The following is a 19,486-nucleotide window of genomic DNA, read 5'->3' on the forward strand; positions in this document are numbered from 1 at the left end:
GAGTCTATTTTCTTTCTGTAGAGGTGTAAGTTCTTGCATTTTTTGGAATTTCAATGGCTTAACCCCGAGCTCTTTTTTCAATATTTGCCGAATGGAATATTGCGATATGTTCAGCTCACGAGCCATTTTTCGGCCACTGTAACGAGGGTTTCGATCAAGTCGCTTCTTTACTTTTCGCACCATTTCTGCTGATGTTGCTGTTTTCTTCCGTCCACTTCCTTGACGTCGGGCTACGCTACCAGTATCACGGTAACAAGCGATGGTACGAGACACAAAAGATTTATTCACATTTAAATGCTGGAGTGCTCTAACGATAGCCACTTGTGGGTTTCCAGCCAAATATAAAGAAATCACACTATCACGCTTGAATTCAATCACGAATAACTTTTTTTCTGGATAATTCTCACCAAAATGCTCTTTTTGTACGCTTGTAAACAATATAATGAGCTATCACTGGAATAATTTTAACAGCTGTCGGACCAGGGCTTAGAAAGACAGCAGTCTAAAGTGGGTTGCGGTTTTTTCATCTCACCTTGTATTGATTTCCCAAATGCATGCAATTGGTTGGGAGCCCGCATTGTGTTATGGTGGAATTAAGTTTGTCGGACTCAGGATCTCAAGTGCTTCATAAAGATGCCCATATTTTCTTTAATGGCTTTCAAAACAATAATAATAGCAATGTTGCTTGTTGAAGTTAATATTGCATGTCTTAGGGTAAGAATAAATAAAACGCTTTCTTGACTGGTTTAAATCATCGGAGTGAAGAAGTTTTAGGTTAACTTAGTTCGATTTCGGCCCCATCATTTAAGCTTGTTCACCTCACGCTCCTTCATTCTTCTCCAAAGAAGCCAGTCACAGAAGCCTTTTATGTATTCTCACCTTTATAACGGTATAATTAGACCCGTGTTATGGAAATCCGACAAAGAATCTTAAACGTAGCTTATTTCTATTTTTCACATTTTACACAAAATTCTTATTATCTAAAATAAGCAAAACGAAAAATTACTGAATTATTCTTGTGTTGAGGCGAAAATATAAGGGGTGGGTGCGTAAGCAGCTAGAAGTCTTTGCATGGCATATTTTTTGACATATCATAAAGGGATGCCAGAGCCGCACGCGAATTCTGCAGTCGTTTACCCTTATAATTTGACAGACTGCTTATGTACCCTCAATGAAGACGAAGAGTTGTAGTTTTGGATAATTCGTCTACTAGTCAACCTTATAATTGGGCCATGTACCCAAACTCTAGTTTATATAAATAGGTCTGCCTATGGTTCAACCTTTGTACAGAAAGGAGGTACAACAGTTTCGTTAAACGACACAAATACAGCCCTGAAGCTATAACCGCTTCCTGTCAGAATTATTCAAATATTTATGCAACAAGTTTTTTCATTTATTTCATATTTTTTATCATTCAAAATGAATGAAATGTCTGTATTTTCTTTCAAAAATATGATCCAAACTGTTTAATCAAAACTGGTTAATATCTCTAATGCGCGCCCTGCAATATAGGTTTCTTCCAATCTTTGACTATGAAAATATTTTGTTTTTAAAAACAAAAAATACATACGGAATTGCTCATATCACACCATAATCTACGATACCACAACGTGGTTTATATTCTTACAGTTCTGGAACAGACCCAATATTGACAGAAGGAGGCCATACTTAGAAAATATTGTAATCAGCTGGTAGCTCAACCTAACCTTTTCATTGTATCCTGGGTACAATAAAAGTAAAGATAGAATTCCGGTAACAATTTGCAAACTCTCAGTAAAAGAACTGTCTATTTTCCAAAAATTTTTTTGTAACAAACGATTTTCCGTTACACACAAATGTTAACAAATTTTGGTGCAACCAGATAAACCTAATACGTAACGATAAAATTCAAACATTTGACTGTTACAGTTTACGAAAAAAAAAATGAAACATATGGCAAGTTAGATTTAATGGCAACCCCTTATGTTTTTGATATTCTTGCCTTCCACATCATATGGAGCAGCACACTATTGGCAGATCGCGCCGTGTTGCTCGTAACAACAAAAAACAGCTGTTGGAATGTCAGTGCAAACATGGAATTGGGGATACCATGAATCCCCCCACTGCACATAAACAAAATAATACGAAAAAGCAAGCAAACTCACACACACCAAACGAACCCACAATAAAAACAACAACAACAACTTGTACGTCAGACGCACCACACGAAACGAAACCAAAACAAAACTTCGGTTGATGCGAGAATCCCCCGAAAATACTCGTACGAAACGGTTGGAGCTCTCTCGCATTGAACGACGTTCCACATTAGCAAATTGGAGTTCGCCGCGTTCAGTTCGTTCGTCATTTCCTTTCGGGCAAACAGTGAATAAGAATTTCAAAACCAAAAGGCAATAAAAAAAATAACAAAAAGAAAAGAACACTGGCGTTTATTGTGTTTGCAATAGCACGGCCGACGGTATCCGTTTTAATTCTCTATTTTTGATAGTTTTTCTCAATATCACAACAAATGAGGGAGACAAAATTTTAAATAAAACGTGCATCGAATCGACTCGGAAATGCAACGCAGAAGGAGAATTGCTTAAAGTGCAAAAAAAAAACAAAAGTATGAAAATGACATCGTTAAAGAAATCAGAAATGTGGGAATAATACACCCAGTGTGAATTAAGAATTCCTATCGGAAGCGAGAAGCACAAGAAAGCAATTGAAACAACAAGATCTACATTGTGGCAAGAAACGACCTTAAATTAATAAAATTAAATAAAAAAGAGAAAAAATAAATAAATAAAATAAAATAAACAATAGGGTAAGTGTTCCTAAGTTCGGCATGTCCCAGTAGTCGGCACTTTTTATTTTTAAGACCAAATAAATGAAACTATTATAACTAAATGTATTTTGTTTACTTCAAATATATTGTCAGCTATCTTTGTGCACAATTTCACTAAGAAAAGATGATTTATTCTAATAAAAATTAAATTTTTGTCTGTGAAGGTCCTCAACAATTCATATTCTTAAGAAAAGTACAATAAAGACGTCGAATCAGTTTAACTAATCAAAAATATTATATTTTAATGATTTAATTTATTATTATTATTAATTATTCTTACAAAAAAATTGGTATGCCGACTGTTGGAACATGCCATACCGGCAATTGGCAAGTGGTGCCGACTACTGGCAAAAAAGCATTGTTTTAATAAAACTACAAATGTATGAAATTTAATAAAAAGTTATTAAAACTTTATTTATTATTGCAAAAACTATACAAATTTTCCAATCTGAATAAATTAACTTTGTAATAATTGAAAAGTTCCACTCAGAATGGTGAGCAATTAAAAACGCGATAGTCCTAAAAGTGCCGACTACTGGTACACTTACCCTACCTACCAACCAACCAATTTTATGTTTTGAATGATACAGCGGCTAGGCAACAACAATTGATGAGCCAGCAGTGAATAAAATAAGAAATATTTTCAAAAAAAAATGTTCTCAGTTGTGTTCGCATGATTATTGTGTGGCGCGTGTGAGGTGTAAAACAATTAAAACACAGAAACAAAAAAGCAAGATGAAAAACAAAGTAAAAAATGTTGTGCGAGTGTTTTTATTTTAATTTTGAGAGGAATTCCTAATTGAGTCTTGGGGGCATGGGAGAGACGCTGCCGCCGCCGCTGTTGCTGCTACTAATATCGATCTCCGTGCTGTCTGTGGCAGCAATCACATTCATATTGTTATTATAGTTTGTGCTCTTGTTTTTTGTTTTAATTTGGCATGTGGTAATCGGTTGTGATCTTTTTCAATGGGCCTGTAGGAATTGATACTAGTTGGACACTAATTAGATCGGGCAAACTATCGATATCTACAACATTCGATATTTTGAGTAAAATCGTGAGTTTTTCATTCATATTTGAAGTGGTATAAGAGCTCAATGAGGTAGTAATCTGAGTTGCGTTTTACTACAACATAGTAACTGGGTTAATTGTCTTCCATACCAGTACTACTGACCAAGTTTAGACAAGTAATGTTTTTTTCCTATAGACATTTTGTATGAGCTTGTCATTTGTGAGTCACTAGTGGCAAGAAAGAAGTCGTAAATTTGATTTAATTATATATTTAAACAAGTTAAAAAGCAGTAAGTTCGGCCGGGCCGAACTTTGAATATCCTCCACCATCAGGAACGAATTTGGAAATTTTCAAAAAATAAAATCCGTTAAAATTTCTGTTAAAATCTTAAAAATCCCGAATATAGCCGTGGACCTACACAGGCTTAGTTCGTCATAAGTCATTACCATATTCAAATTCGAAACATGAAATAAACGGTGAATAATGTAGCTAAAATTATCAAAATACCGAATATTGGGAGCTACCGTTATATGGGGGCTATATGAAGACGTGCAAGACCTACAGAGACAATTTTCTGTCTTAGGCTGTAGTATTCATTTCGAACTTCAAATACCAAATTTGAAACAATTCCGGTGATGAACGTCGCTAAAATTATCAAAATACCGAATATCGGGAGGTAGAGGGAAACGTGGACCTACATGGCCCATTTACCAACCTGCCTACTGGCAAAATAAACATGTGTGCAAAATGTTAGCCTTCTATCTCAATTCGTTCGAAAGATAGCGTGATTACAACAGACAGACAGACGGACATCGCTAAGTCGACTTCGAATTTTACGTTGATCAAGAATATATATACTTTGTTGGGTCTTGCATGAGTATTTCGAGGAGTTGCAAACGATATGACAAAGTTAATATACCCTCCATAGTATGGTGAAGGGTTTAAAAAGCAAATCCTAACAAATTTTATAAAAACTAAAAACTTTGGAACTCTCACTATTTTTTTTATACCCTCAGCCATATGGCTAGATAGGGTATATATCAGCTGATAGGTCAAAATGTGCCTCATCGAAATAACGGGTTTAGACCCTAGGTCTCTTTGGATCAAATCCGTTTCAGAACATTTGGAGTCGATCTAGCGATGTCTGTCCGTCTGTCTGGCTGGTTGGTGCGCACGATAACTCTCAAAGGGAGTATCCGATTTGGTACAAACTTGGTACATTGTAATATTATTATCAAACTTGGATCGAGTTCGGAGTTGGGCACATCGGTCCACTCCTTCTTGCACCTCCCCCACAAAAGGTCGAAATTTTCAAAAAAATATTTAACTGCACAGAAAGGAAAGGATGGTCCGATTTTCGTCCAACTTTGCAAATCCTAGTATTTGCATTAGTGCTAGGTCAGGTTCTAAAATGGACAGTATCAGTCCACTCCATCAAGTATCCCCCCACAAAGGGTGACAATTTTGAATAATTATAACTCGTATAAAATGTGAAGTAAAAGTCCGATTGTCTTCAAATTACATACATCACAAAATTTATTTTTATCGACCCAGGTTCTGGTGTGAAGTTTGAATATATCGGTCCATTCGTTCTGATACCTTTCCCACAAAGGGTCAACATTTTGAATATCTATGAAGCTCATAAAACGCGAAATTAACATTCGATTTCATTCAGACTTAGTACATCTCAATATTTCTATCAACACAAAATCTGTTATAAAGATGGTAGAGATCGGATCATTCCTTTTGGTACCACCCACACATAAGGTTAAGATTTTCCAAAACAAAACCCTCCAAAATAAACGCTCAAAGACGATGTATATCTGCGAACCACTTCTGGTACCTCAACCACAAAGGGTCACAATTTATTTTCGTCGTTCATTTATCGACAAATTTAGTTGATTGTCGAAATTGTAAGCAATTTAAAAAATTATGTTAAAAATTTAAAAACTGTTTTAAAAAACCTTTTAATGCCATGTTTACGTTAGAACTTTTTGTAGGGTTAACCTACTTTGAGAGGATTTATTTGAAGTAAAAGTAATGGATATGACAATTTAAATCCAAATCCAATAGGTTAACCCTCATATATATAAACGTACTGTAATATTCCACAATCCCAATTACTGGCATTTCGTCTGATATTATCGATAGAATATAAAATAACTCATCGATTTTCCTTTCCAGTAGCTTCCTTCCCTCAGAATTCGTAAATCCCAATATATATGCCAATTTAAGATGTAGTGCAACTTCTGGTCTGGTCTCATTTTGTTTGTGGCAATGGCCCATTTTGTTTTTAAAAAACGCTGGCGACGTTGTACTTCTCAAACCACTCGTATTGAATCAAGATTTTACTTTATGTTTGTGTTGGTGTTTTGGGGGATTCCCGTTGAAGTCGCGCTGTTATTTGGGTTGTAGGCTTAGATATATTGTGTTTAGAAATATTGAGTAGTTGAATGTCGGTGTCTGATGATGATATTAAGAAAGTAGGCTAACAAAACCAGTCAAAAGCGAGTATTATTGTCATTTAAATAAAATGTACGTGTATCACATGATTTAGAAATAGGTGAACGGAAAAATTTAATAACATAGCCGATAATAATAATAATAATAACATCTATAGGATATTTTCATCTATAGGTATTTCAAATAGGTAATTTCACCTGTTTTTGAGATAAAAATTAAAAGCAATTTTTTTAAATGTTTACTCATTTTTTTGGGAATAATTGTTAATCATAATTGTATTCTTTTGCGGGGAGGTGGAAGACGGAGTGAGTCGATAAATTCCATATTCACATCAGAACTTTGATTGAGAAAAATATATAGATATACGAAATTTGAAAAGAATCGGCGAATTGTTTCGCACATCATGAGAGATATAAGTATTGTAAGCCATGAACATTTGTGGGAGAGGTACAAGAGAGGGGGTAGGCCGATATCTATCATTTTCACATCGGAACTTGCGTTAGTAAAAATATTAAGATGTGTGAAATTTGAAAAGAAGCTGATGCTTATTTCGCATTTTATGAGAGATATAATTATTCGAAAATTTGACCCGTTGTGGAGGAGGTATTAGATGGAGTTGTCCGATATATTCCATTTTTATACCAGGTATTGTGTTGATAGAAATATTGAGACGTGCCGAGTTCGAAAGGAATTTGATGCTCATTTTACGTTTTACGTACTTCATGATTTTTCAAAATTTTGGCCCGTTGTGGGGGAGGTACCAGAAGGAGTGTACCGATATATACGTCAGATCTTGTGTTAATAAAAATTTTAAGACAATTGGACATTTTTTTAATATTTTATAAGAATTATAATTTCCCACGCACGGCACGTTTTGGCCGTATCAAACAATATACAGGGTGAGATAAAAACTGCAACAAAGTCAAACGTCATAATTTTTATTTTTTTTTTTTAAATTTTATTGAATGAAAGCAAAAAATGTAGGAAATAGCATCAAATTTTAGAATAAGTTTAGATTTGTTCGAATTGGTCACCTTTGGCACGAATTATGGCCTTCAAACGGCCAATGAAACCGTCACACGTTGCCCGAGTGTTGCTCTGCGTTATTCTGGCCCATTCCCGACGAAGCGCTTGCTTGAGATGATCGGCACTTTGGTATTTTTTAATGCCAACGTTGCCTTCCAAAATGCTCCAGATACAATAGTCTAACGAATTGGTATCCAGAGATTTTGGTGGCCATTGTGCACTGGAAATGAAGCGAGGAACCTCATTTTGTGACCATTCTTCTATGGGTGGCGCGTGTTGAGAGCGAAGGTGCTGAGTCCTGTTGGAATGTCCAAGGTCTGCGGCCAAAATGTTTGCGTGTCCAAGGCTTTAATACACCCTCCAGGATATTTTCACGATAATATTCTGCATTTATTCTGATGCCACGATGCGACGATCGGCCACCGCTTGAATTCTGGTGGCCAATCGAAGGTGCACATTTTCAGCTGAACTCTTTGGCAAGTAAACACGATCATTTTGTTTTTTTACAAATTGCTTGGCAACGAATGTTTTCTCATCGGAGAAATCTATATTCCTTCGGCCAAGCGAAGCAACTCTTTAGCTCTTTTCAGTCTATTTTCTTTCTGTTGCGGTGTAAGTTATTGCAGTTTTTGGAATTTCAATGGCTTTACCCCGAGCCAATTTTTCAATATTTTCCGAATGGTCGCTTCTCTACTTTTCGAACCATTTCTGCTGATGTTGCTTTTTCTTCCGTCCACTTCCTTAACATCGGGCTCCGCTACCAGTATCACGGTAACGACCGATGGTACGAGACACAAAAGATTTGTTCACATTTATATGCTGGAGTGCTCTAACCATAGCCACTTGTGGCTTTCCAGCCAAATATAAAGAATCACACTATCACCCTTGAATTCCATCACGAATAACTTTTTTTCTGGAAAATTCTCACCAAACTGCTTTTGTACGCTTGTAAACAAATGTAATGAGCTGTCACTGGAATAATTTTAACAGCTATCGGCAGTCTGAAGTTGGTTGCAGTTTTTTCATCTCACCCTGTATATCCTCTGTAGCCATATGGCTGAGGGTATAACAATTGTGAATTAAAAGTGCCTTGGGGTTAGCTCTCCCGAGCCAATGTGGCTTTTGCAAATTTTAGATTTAGGGTCTGTGTCTGATAAGAAGGTAAGGGTATCTATTCCATATCTGTCAAATGTACGATATCCTTTGCTGTTGAGTAAATGTTCGACCGTCTCTTATTTCTTCCCAGTACTTTAAATCCCACACCATCGAGCTGACCATACTGTGGTCTGTGATCAGACTCACTAAAAGGCTCAGTTAGATTTTCGTATATGGCCTACATTAGAGTCTGTTTGTGACCTGTCCATTTCTTCTACAGTTAGAGTTTTTAAATGTTGCGCTTCTATTCAAATGTTATCACATTTCGACAATTTTGACAGAGGATGAAGGTTACGAAACCAAGTTTACGCCATTTTCACATAGTTAACAAAATGTATGTCTGTCACTAAAAAAGTTCTGAATTTAGCATCACCTGCTCCCTTCCTCTCTTGTTTTGAATTTGTAATACTTTTTCTATATCTATTTTTTTATAAATCAGCTGACATGGTTATCGAAGAGATAGAGAAGAAAAAATATTCTCATTTATCCAATATCTGTTCTTGTGCATTGCAGATTCCAGTCAAAATAATTGTGTTTTCAATTACGCTGTACAATTTTCATAACGTAAACCACCGACCAGCCAAGTTAATCATCTATTCCGCCTCCCTCCTTTCCAGTTAAAATATTTTGTGGCAACGATCGGTCCGCCGGTGGGTCGATCTATTTCCGTGCGTTCGGTTTATATTGTTTATTTCATGAGACCCACAAAAACAACAGCAACTACAACAACTCATTCAATATAAAATTTTCCTTCACTCACACAGACGCATACCCTTGCCCACCCCCTCGATTGACAGCCGAGCGAGTTACGTTTCATTTCAATAAAATATTCTGTTTAATTTCAAAACGAATGAAACAACTTTATCGAAGGTGTAATGCCGATGCCAATGCTGGGGTCTGGGGGCTGTTGCCGCTGCTTTACAGCCGTCCAAAAGAGTAAATATTGCAATTTCTCGTCTTTTCATGTTTTCCGTCATGTTTATTTAAACCACAACCGACCGTACCGCCCTGCAGTGATGCACTCCATGGCTGCGGGGGATTCGGAAAAAAATCGATTTGAACTGTTTTAGATACAAAATATGCACAAAATTAATATGAGCGCATTTTCAATCAATTGCATTTTAAACAAACACACACACGCACACCCACAAGCACAGCGGATAAGTTCAAGTCCATGAGAGCGGTGTCAGAGGGGGAGAATCGACTGCAAGTTGAACGAATTAATTCGTCTATGCAAATAAAAATAATGTTTACATGCAACAGTTCTCAGTAATTTATTTTGAACAGCAAAATACACGTACAAATATATTTGATTGGAAATTCATCATTTAAATGTAAATGGTTCAGTGGGTAAAATGATTAACTGTTTTTTTTTTAGGTTACAAGTTCGATTTGGAGTGGTTTTTCATCAGATACGCAGTACCTTTAAGGGCAAAAGTAGGAAGAAATAAAGTTGTCATCTCTGCTCTCTCTCCTCTCTTCGAGCAAACACGCAATAAATTAACCTCTGCTGATTCTGATGAATATATTATTTATGCTGTCTCAGACATTGCAATTTTTAAAGAAGACAAGGTAACCTCAACCAATGTTTGATTAGTTCAATATATTTTTACTTTTGCTATGATTATTTAAAGTGTTGATCTTCTATGGAGTAGATTCCAAAGGAATGCACCAATATTGGCCATTTCGTATCGGACCTAAATAAATATGACATAAATATTGCGACGTTCCAGGTTTGGACTATATCGACTGCTTCATTTACTTTATGTGAAATATGTGATAATTTTTCGAAAATGCTAAAATGTGCGTGAGGTTCCAGATGTAGTCGATCGAAGTGTTCCATTTTTATACTTCATCTAATACAGATACAAATATTGGTATGGGCAAAATTACAAGAAAATCGAACATTTATATCCAATTTTTGCCAAATAATGAATTCCATAATAATCTCAGGTTTCTGGTTGAGATAAGTATGTAGATATAACAATTTATAAAGAAGCGCTGACTTGTTTCGCAAGTTATGACAGATAAAAGTATTGAAAATTGTGTCCCTATGTGGGTGGGGTACCTGAAGTGGTTCGCAGGTATATATCATCTTCACAACAGATCTTGTGTTAGCAAAAATGTTTGTGTATGAAATTTGAAGAGAGGTGGATGCTTATTTCGCTTTCTTTGAGCTTTTTTCAAAATCTTGAACCCTATGTGGGGGAGGTAGAAATGGTACGATCTCTACTATCTTTACAACAGATCTTGTGTTTATAAAAATATTGAGATGCCCCTGTCTGAATTGATTCTGATGTTTTGTGGTCTTGGTACAAGAAGGAGTAGACCGATATTACCCATCTCCGAACTCGATTTAAGTTTGATAATAATATTACGATGTACTAAGTTAAGACCAAATCTGATACTTCTTTCGAGTGTTATCGTCCGCACCAGCCAGCCAGACGGGTCAAACGCCATAATTTTTAATTTTTTTTGAATGAAAGCAAAACATGCCGGAAATAGCATCAAATTTTGGAATAAGCTTAGATTTGTTCGTATTGATCAACTTTGGCACGAATTATGGCCTTTAAACGGCCGATGAACCCGTCGCACGCTGCCTGAATATTGCTCTGCGGTATTTTGGCCCATTCTCGGCGAAGCGCTTGCTTGAGGTGATCGACACTTTGGTATTTTTTAGTGCCAACCTTGCTTTCCAAAATACTCCAGACACAATAGCCCAACGGATTGGTATCCGGAGATTTTGGTGACCAATGTGCGCTGGAAATGAAGCGAAGAACCTCATTTTGTAACCATTCTTGGGTGGCGCGTGCTGAGTCCTGTTGGAATGTCCAAGGTCTGCGGCCAAAATGTTTGCGTGTCCAAGGCTTTAATACACCCTCCAGGATATTTTCACGATAATATTCGGCATTTATTCCGATGCCACGACCAAGTTGGTCAGTTCACCACATTCGGCCAAGTGAAGCAACTCTTTAGCACTTTTGAGTCTGTTTTCTTTCTGTTGCGGTGTAAGTTCTTGCACTTTTTCGAATTTCAATTTCTTTACCCCGAGCACATTTTTCAATATTTGCCGAATGGAATATTGCAATATGTTCAGTTCACGATGGATATTTTTAGTTCACGAGCCAGTTCACCCGCGTCACGGCCAGTGCGACGCGGGTTTCGATCAAGTCGCTGCTTTTCTTTTCTAACTACTTCTGTTGATGTTGCTGGTTCCTTCCGTCCACTTCCTTGACGACGGGCTACGCTACCAGTATGACGGCAACGAGCGATGGTACGAGACACAAAAGATTTATTCACATTTAAGTGCTGGAGTGCTCTGACGATAGCCCCTTGTGGTTTTCCAGCCAAATATAAAGAAATCACACTATCACGCCTGAATTCCATCACGAATAACTTTTTTTCTGGAAAATTCTCACCAAACTGCTTTTGTACGCCTGTAATCAATATAAAGAGCTGTCACTGAAATAATTTTAACAGCTGTCGGACGAGTGGCTTAGAAGCGACAGCAGTCTGAAGTTGATTGCATTTTTTTCATCTCGCCCTGTTTACCCTCTCTATCCATATGACTGGGGGTATAACTCATGGTACAATAAAAAGGTAAGATGGAGCTACCAGCTGATTACAATGTTTTTCTAAGGCTGGAAATACATAAAGAGCATATTTGGCTGGCTTAAGTCATCGGCTGGCTTCTTCGTAAATGAACAAAGGAGTTTTAGGTTGACCTAGTTCGATTTTGGCCCTAGGCTCCTTTGTTCATTTCCGAAGAAGCCAGCCGATGACTTAAGCCAGCCAAATATGCTCTTTATGTATTTCCAGCCTAAGTGTGCTCAGCTTCTGTCAATTTTGTGTATGTATTAATTGTTTTAAAAATAAAAACAGAATATTTTCAAAAACCACGATAAGAAGACGCGTAAATTGCGAGACGCGCATTAAAGCTATTCGCCAATTTTGCCATGGAATTGAAATATAGAACTGTTTAGATCATATTTTTGAAAGGAAATCTGTGCATTTCATTCATTTTTTCCCGCTGTTCAACTGATTTTAAAATGAGGGAAAATATTGAATAAATGAAAACAATTTGTTACATGCAAATGTGACAGGAGGGCTGTATTTCTGTAGTTTTACGAAACTGTTCTTCCTCCTTATTGTGCCAAGGTGGAAGGTGAAGTCATTATAAATGAGCATAACCATCTTTGCTTTTTCTGTAACATACTTTGGCAAATTACACTGCATTTAAAACCTGTTCCCATTTCTGATTTGTGTATATACAATGGATTTGAAAATACAATTTTGACAATGAGAATAATAAGAAATATTGAAAAATTTAAACAAATGATTGCATGACTATCTTCCAAATTCTACCATGAATATTTTTCACTTTCTTACTATCCACAGGCCGCCTCCTTTTGAATTGAAACAAGTAAAAAAAACATTAAGTTCGGTCGGGCCAAACTTTTAATACACTCCACATTAGGGTAAAGGAAACATTAGAAGAAATGTGACAACAACCATTAAAATGCCGAATATTGGGAGGTATCGTTATATGGGGGCTATACCAAATCGTGGACCTACATATGCAATGTTTCGCCAACGGAGCTAGAACCCATTATGACCTACAAATACTAATTTTTAGACCAATCCGTGAAAATATGTGGCAAAAATTATCAAAATACCGAATATCGGGAGGTACCGTTTTATGGGGGCAATACCAAAACGTGGACCTATACATGCAATGTTTTGCCACACATACAGAGACCCGTTATGACCTACAAATACCAATTTTCAGACAAATCCGTGAAAAAATGTGGCATAAATCATCAAAATACCGAATATCGGGAGGTACCGTTATATGGGGACTATGCCAGAACGTGGACCGATATATCTCATTTTCAATACCAACCATCCTAGACACAATACAAATTGCTCTGCTAAATTTTGGCGCTCTACGTCAAATAATGTGGGCTGTATCGTGATTTCAACAGACAGACAGACGGACAGACAGACAGACAGACAGACAGACAGACATCGTTAAATCGACTTAGAATTTTATGCCGATTATGAATATATATACTTTATGGGGTCTACGACGAAAATTTAAGGATGTTACAAACGGAATGACAAAGTTAATATACCCTTCTTTCCAAGGTGGAGGGTATAAAAAGCTGAACTAATTTTTATGACACTTGAAATTATTAAATCATTTCGGGGCGTTGAGAATTATTTCGTCACAAAAACTCGTTTTGCTTATCCACATTATTTTATCTGGATCGTTACAACGTTTTGCAATAACTTGCCCGTTTTTAAAGAAAGATAAGATGAAGATTTCTATGAAATCACGCAGCGTTTCAACTGATAAGAAATGTTCATAATTCGACGTTGTATATTAAACTTTTAAATTTATAAAGTTTTTCGTTTTATGCAAAGATATGCTTTAAATTGTTAATTATTTATCTAATATTTTTTAGTGAATATATTAAATTAGATATTCAGGAGGGAGGACATACATATCAAAAATTCGACAAGAGTGGATGGGCAAAGACACACATAGTTTGCAAAAAAAAAAAAATGATACCCATGGTTTTCCCAACAAAATGCCACCAGATGCTATGCTAAATAAAATGGTTCTGCTTTTCCGAAAAATTAAAAAAAGTGTTTTTAAGAAAAAATATTGCCTTTCACATAAGTTGCAACAGTTGCAAAATGTTTGCTCTGCAAGTGGACACATTAACCCATTTCCATGTTAAAGATTATGAACTCTTCGTGGAATTCTTCGAATGGCCATGTGTTAATTGTTCTTCTTCGATGGACGGAGGCGGCTCAAAGTTAATCAGACAATCCTTTCAGATCTTTCACATGTTCACCAAGTTAAAGGTACAATTGTTATTGTTGCTGTTGCTGTGGATGTGTTGCTCAGAACAGAAAGAAAAACAAATGTTCTGATTGGAATTGGCCATTTGCAGTTGTAGGAACAAGTGGGTGGTTGGATGGGATGAACGAACAGCAACTGAGAGGATGTCGAACTGAACTACGGAGGACGGTGAGAGAAAGAGAAAGAGCTAAAAACAAATATTTATTTAAGAAACAAACTTTACAATCAAAACAAATGAGAATAATTACTTTATGACTCAGTAAAACATATTTAAATGCCTTCCTTCACGGCGCACGGTGGCTTTAACGTGCAAAAATATTTGTATATAATTCTATTACAGAATACGAGATGCTTTAAGTGTCACAAATTAAAGTTATAAGTCATTAAATTCCATCCACCATATTACGGAGGGTATATTAAGTTTATAATTCCGTTTGTAACATCTCAAAATATACATTTTAAATATATTTTAATATATACTTTATTATTGATCAGCACAAAATCTATGTCGATCGAACGATGTTGGTCCGTCCGTCTGTGGAATTCACTCTAACTTTCGAACAAAATGAAGTAGGTTGATAAAATTTTACTCAGATGTGTGTGTAGGTCTGCAGGACTTTTTTATTGAAAATGTGTCCATGTTTTGGTATACCCCCATATAACTGTACTGCCAGATTAAGGGTTTTTAGTTGTTTTAGTCACAATTTTTATCCCGAATTTGATGTAAATTCGCAATTGCATAGCACTGTCAGTATAGGTTTGAGTTTTGCTATAATTCCTATATAACAATACCTTCTGATTTTCCGTATTTTGATGATTTGCTTCACCATTTTCACCGGAAATATATTAAACTTGGAATTTAAAGTTCCTAATGGGTATTACAGCCCATGGCAAAATATTGCTCCTTATATTATGTATTTTGATGATTTTATTATTTTCGTATTATAAGTTCGTAATGGGTACTACAGCCTGTAGTAGAAAAAAAAAACGTCTTCGTGTAGCGGTAGGTCCCAATGTTCGGCATTACTCACCGAAATTTTTTCAAGGTCCGAATATTGAATATTTTAGTGGCATATGACAAAAATTGCCTATGCGTTTTCGTATCGGTATTTTTTATGATTTCAACGGATTTTTATACCCTCAGCCATATGGCTAGAGATTGTATATATCAATTGATACGACCAAAACGTATCTCATCGAAATAATGGTTTTAGACCTTAGGTCTTTTAGGACCAAATCCGTTTCAGGAAATTTGGAGTCGATCTAGTGTTATTCGTCGTTTTGCCCGTCCCTCAGTCAGTCTGTCTGGCTGGTGCGCACGATAACTTTCGAAGGAAGTATCCGATTTGATCCAAACTGGGTACATCGTAATATTTTTGTCAAACTTAGATCGAGTTCGGATATGGGCAATATCGGTCCACTCCTTTGTGTGCTTCCCCAACAAAAGGTCGAAAATTTCAAAAATATATTTTAGTACACAGAAAGGGAAAGGATAATCCGATTTTGCTCCAACTTTGCAAATCCTAATATTTCCATCAGTACTAGGTCAGGTTAGAAAATGGACAGTATCGGTCCACACCATCTGGTAACCCAACAACAACACCCCACCCCCGCCACCAACAAAGAGTCCATTTTCGGAATATCCATGAAGCATATAAAACGCGAAATTAACATCCAATACCCTTGAAACATCTCAATATTTTTATCAACACAAGATCTGTTGTAAAAATGGTAGAGATCGGATAATTTCTTTTAGTACGTCCCCCGAATATGTATAGTACACATTTACAATACCTCCTTCATATCTTAACCACAGACAGCTCGGGATTTCAGCCCTATTACCAATACCAAATATGGTGCCATTCAGTACTTTTCGTTCATTTTTAGTACACATTTCCGGAACCACCTCCATATGCCCAGCCCCAATACAAAATTTCAGATTTCGAGCACTAACTTAAAATTTCAAAATTTCTGCTTCATCCGTTCAACCTAAACCAAACTCTTCCAAATCTAATAACATTTAGTACAGTTCGCACACTTTTCCAAAACCACCTTCATACACAAATTTCATATTTCAAAAACCTTTGGTGCATCTATTATGCGCTCCATCAATGACTCTCATTCCAAATTTCAGAATTGTAGCTTATTCCGTTTTTTTTTCACAATTGTAGCTTGTTCCGGTTTCATTGGCCGTTTGAAGAACATAATTCGTGCCAAAGGTGACCAATTTGAACATATCAAAACTTATTCTAAAATTTGATGCTATTTCCGACATTTTTTGCTTTCATTCAATAAAATTTAAAAAAAAAAATGTAAAAAATTATGGCGTTAGACTTTGTTGCAGTTTTTTATCTCACCCTGTATTTGTTTACCCAAATCCAAATTCAGTACGTATTAGTACATATAAGTACAAGTTTCCAAAACTACCTCCATATCCCAATCCTACACATTTCAGGATTCCAACTCCATTCGTGCCTCCAAATTCGAATTGTACCAAATTTAGTACTTTTCGTATACATGAGTACACACTACCGAAACTACCTCCTCACATAGAACCCTCCTTTCAACCTTGGATCCATGATACGAAATGGTATTAAATTTAGCAAATTTTGGTACATAGTTTACGAATAAAGAATCAAATTCTGAGCCGATTTTGATGTTTGCTAAGTAATCTATGCTTTCGTTGTGCACTAGATAAGAAAACTTTACAAGATTCCGAAAATTTAATTACAATTGCTTACTTTGGCTAAAAAATGTACCGTGAGGAGCCTTTTCTAGTTAAGTGAAGTAGAATTGTTAAGAAACACCACATTAGAATCGATTTTCCCACTATTAGGTTTAATTGACTTATTGACAAAACACATTCTTAAGTTAATCTATTTTGATAGTTTTTCTTGGATTTACGCACTGTGCCTCCAACCCATCGCAACATCACGGGTCTCTTTAACTCAAAAGTTTTTTGTTTACGGAAAATACGGAAAATCGACTCAAAGTAGATCTTTTTTTATTGCCATGTACAAGAAGTGAAGTGAAACAAAAACACACAAACAAAACTACTGATATAAAATAAAACAAACACAGAGTGGAGAGCAAAAAAACAATAGCGAATAGCAAACAAACAATACAGCAACTACATCAACTATAAACTGCAAAATGTGCCTGCTATTCGAAAAAGAAAAATATTGGAAAAGTGAATTTTCTGTTTTCTGAGTTCCGTTCAATTATAAATGTCTGTTTGTTTTCTTTGTTTTTTCTGCCATTTTAGTTTTCCCAAAGAAAGAAAAAAATCAGAAACAATTGAATTGAAATCAAAATTCAAATCAAAATAGAAATAAAAATTCTCAACTATTTGAATCTATCCCGCCGTGGCCATGTAAACAATAAAAGCGAAAGGAGAAAAGGCGGAGAATCGGAAAAACAACATAAATTGTAATTTCGCAATTTTTATGGGATAAGAAAATTGCTATTCAGAATCGAATAAAACAAAAGTGAATTAATTCGAAATTAAACACTGCTCCGTGTGTGTCCGAGAGTGTGGATAAATACAAATTAAATTCATCGACTATTCGACTGGCAGTCTGACAGGTTCGCTCGCTCACTGGCTGGTGATTGTTGTTAATGGTGCTCCATTAAGGCCAACGCGCGAATGTTTATTTATTTTTCTGTTGTTGCTGCCACTGTTACCACCCCAACCGGCCATCTGCTCAATGGACCATTGCTCACTAGGATTTAATACTGTTTCAGTTCGTGACATGATAGATGATAGTCTGGCTGTCAGTTGTTGAATAGAATTCCATTATCACGAGTCTATCATCATCATCATCATCACAACCAGCCTCAGCATCGTTGGCTTCTTCGTCAGCTGGATCAGACTTTTATTGCCCGTGCTGGGAACTATTGCTCTTGCTGTGGATTGCTAACAACTATCAAAGGCATAAATTAACCAAATTCCAATTGCGAGCTGACCAAAATTATTATTTTTACAATAAGTGTTTGTTATTGGCTAACTGCTCGTTGGTGCTCAGCGAACAACAGTCCCCATTAGGAACAGTCGACTAATTAATGCGGTAAGTACCGAATTATTGCAACAAATTTAATTTTAATATTTTATTGCCTATTACGGGTCATAACGTCAATTTTAGAATTTTATTTTAATTAACGCCATTTTCTGTTCAATGAAATGGAAAAGATGCAATATTTGCTGGTTATTAATGCAGACAAAATAACCCAGTAAAAATAATCATTGAAAACTAAGCAAAGGCTACAGACGGATGGGACCTACCATTTGATGCCCTACAACACTGCAATTTGCGGTAAAGTTTCTGCAGATCTTAAACCCTTTTGATTGGAATGAAGATTCCCGTAAGATACATCGCCATATCTACTACATAAAAAAGCAAAAGTTGAACCTTATTGCTCCTATTTTCGAATAATAGTCATAGATCTGGAAGCAATATCTTCCAAACACATACGATCTCTAAAAAGGCATCGGTATGACTAAGTACTTTTTCTTACTATGTCAGATACCAAATTTGCTCACTCGGAAAGAACAGAAATTTCACACTCAAAATGTTTATGCATGAAATATTGACCGTTTTATTTTATTTAAAAGTCTTATCTTGGCTTTTGATGGAAACCACAAATCTTCGTAGCATTTGCCCTATATTTACGCCCTATGTTGTGTCAAATGGTATTCAAAACAAAATTTTTTAAATCTAGTTTCCACTTTTTAATTTCTTGCATCTCCGCTATTTGGCTATATTCATCAACAAAATCACCAACAATGTAAACGACAAAGGTGCGACTTTCTTGTATTTGTCATCTCTTTAATTCTGGTATTTTTGCACTGACACTTGAGGTCCATTTCGCCAGTAAATATTATCTGAAGACCATCCAAAATGATAAGCTTCAGTGTAGTCCTAAACTCTAACCTCATAAAAAATTGGTCGTTAGTTTTTGGTCCATTTTAAAAACTAAATATTTTGTGATCATCTTCCAAAATAATAGGCTTAATTCTGAACCCAACCCCATCCTGCAATTCAAAATTTCGTGTAGATCGGACGATAATTGCGACCTGAAGCTTGATTTCAATTTAACATGGACAGACGGACGGATATACATAGCTAGATCGACTCA

The 19,486-nt window shown here is 36.0% G+C and overlaps 1 protein-coding gene across 1 annotated transcript in view; it reads left to right on the forward strand.

Annotated features, from left to right (window-relative positions):
• The first annotated feature begins 2,224 nt into the window (after positions 1-2,224).
• The window catches only part of LOC101890348 (transient receptor potential cation channel trpm), a 279,771-nt gene continuing 262,509 nt past the window's right edge, over positions 2,225-19,486 (forward strand). Inside the window, exons 1-2 of the mRNA XM_059126496.1 lie at positions 2,225-2,455; positions 17,616-18,417. The gene's annotated coding sequence lies outside the window, so the exon portion shown is untranslated. The remainder of the gene's footprint in view (positions 2,456-17,615; positions 18,418-19,486) is intronic.

The sequence above is a fragment of the Musca domestica genome, unplaced genomic scaffold (assembly GCF_030504385.1).
Source record: "Musca domestica strain aabys unplaced genomic scaffold, Musca_domestica.polishedcontigs.V.1.1 10, whole genome shotgun sequence".
Taxonomy (NCBI): domain Eukaryota; kingdom Metazoa; phylum Arthropoda; class Insecta; order Diptera; family Muscidae; genus Musca; species Musca domestica.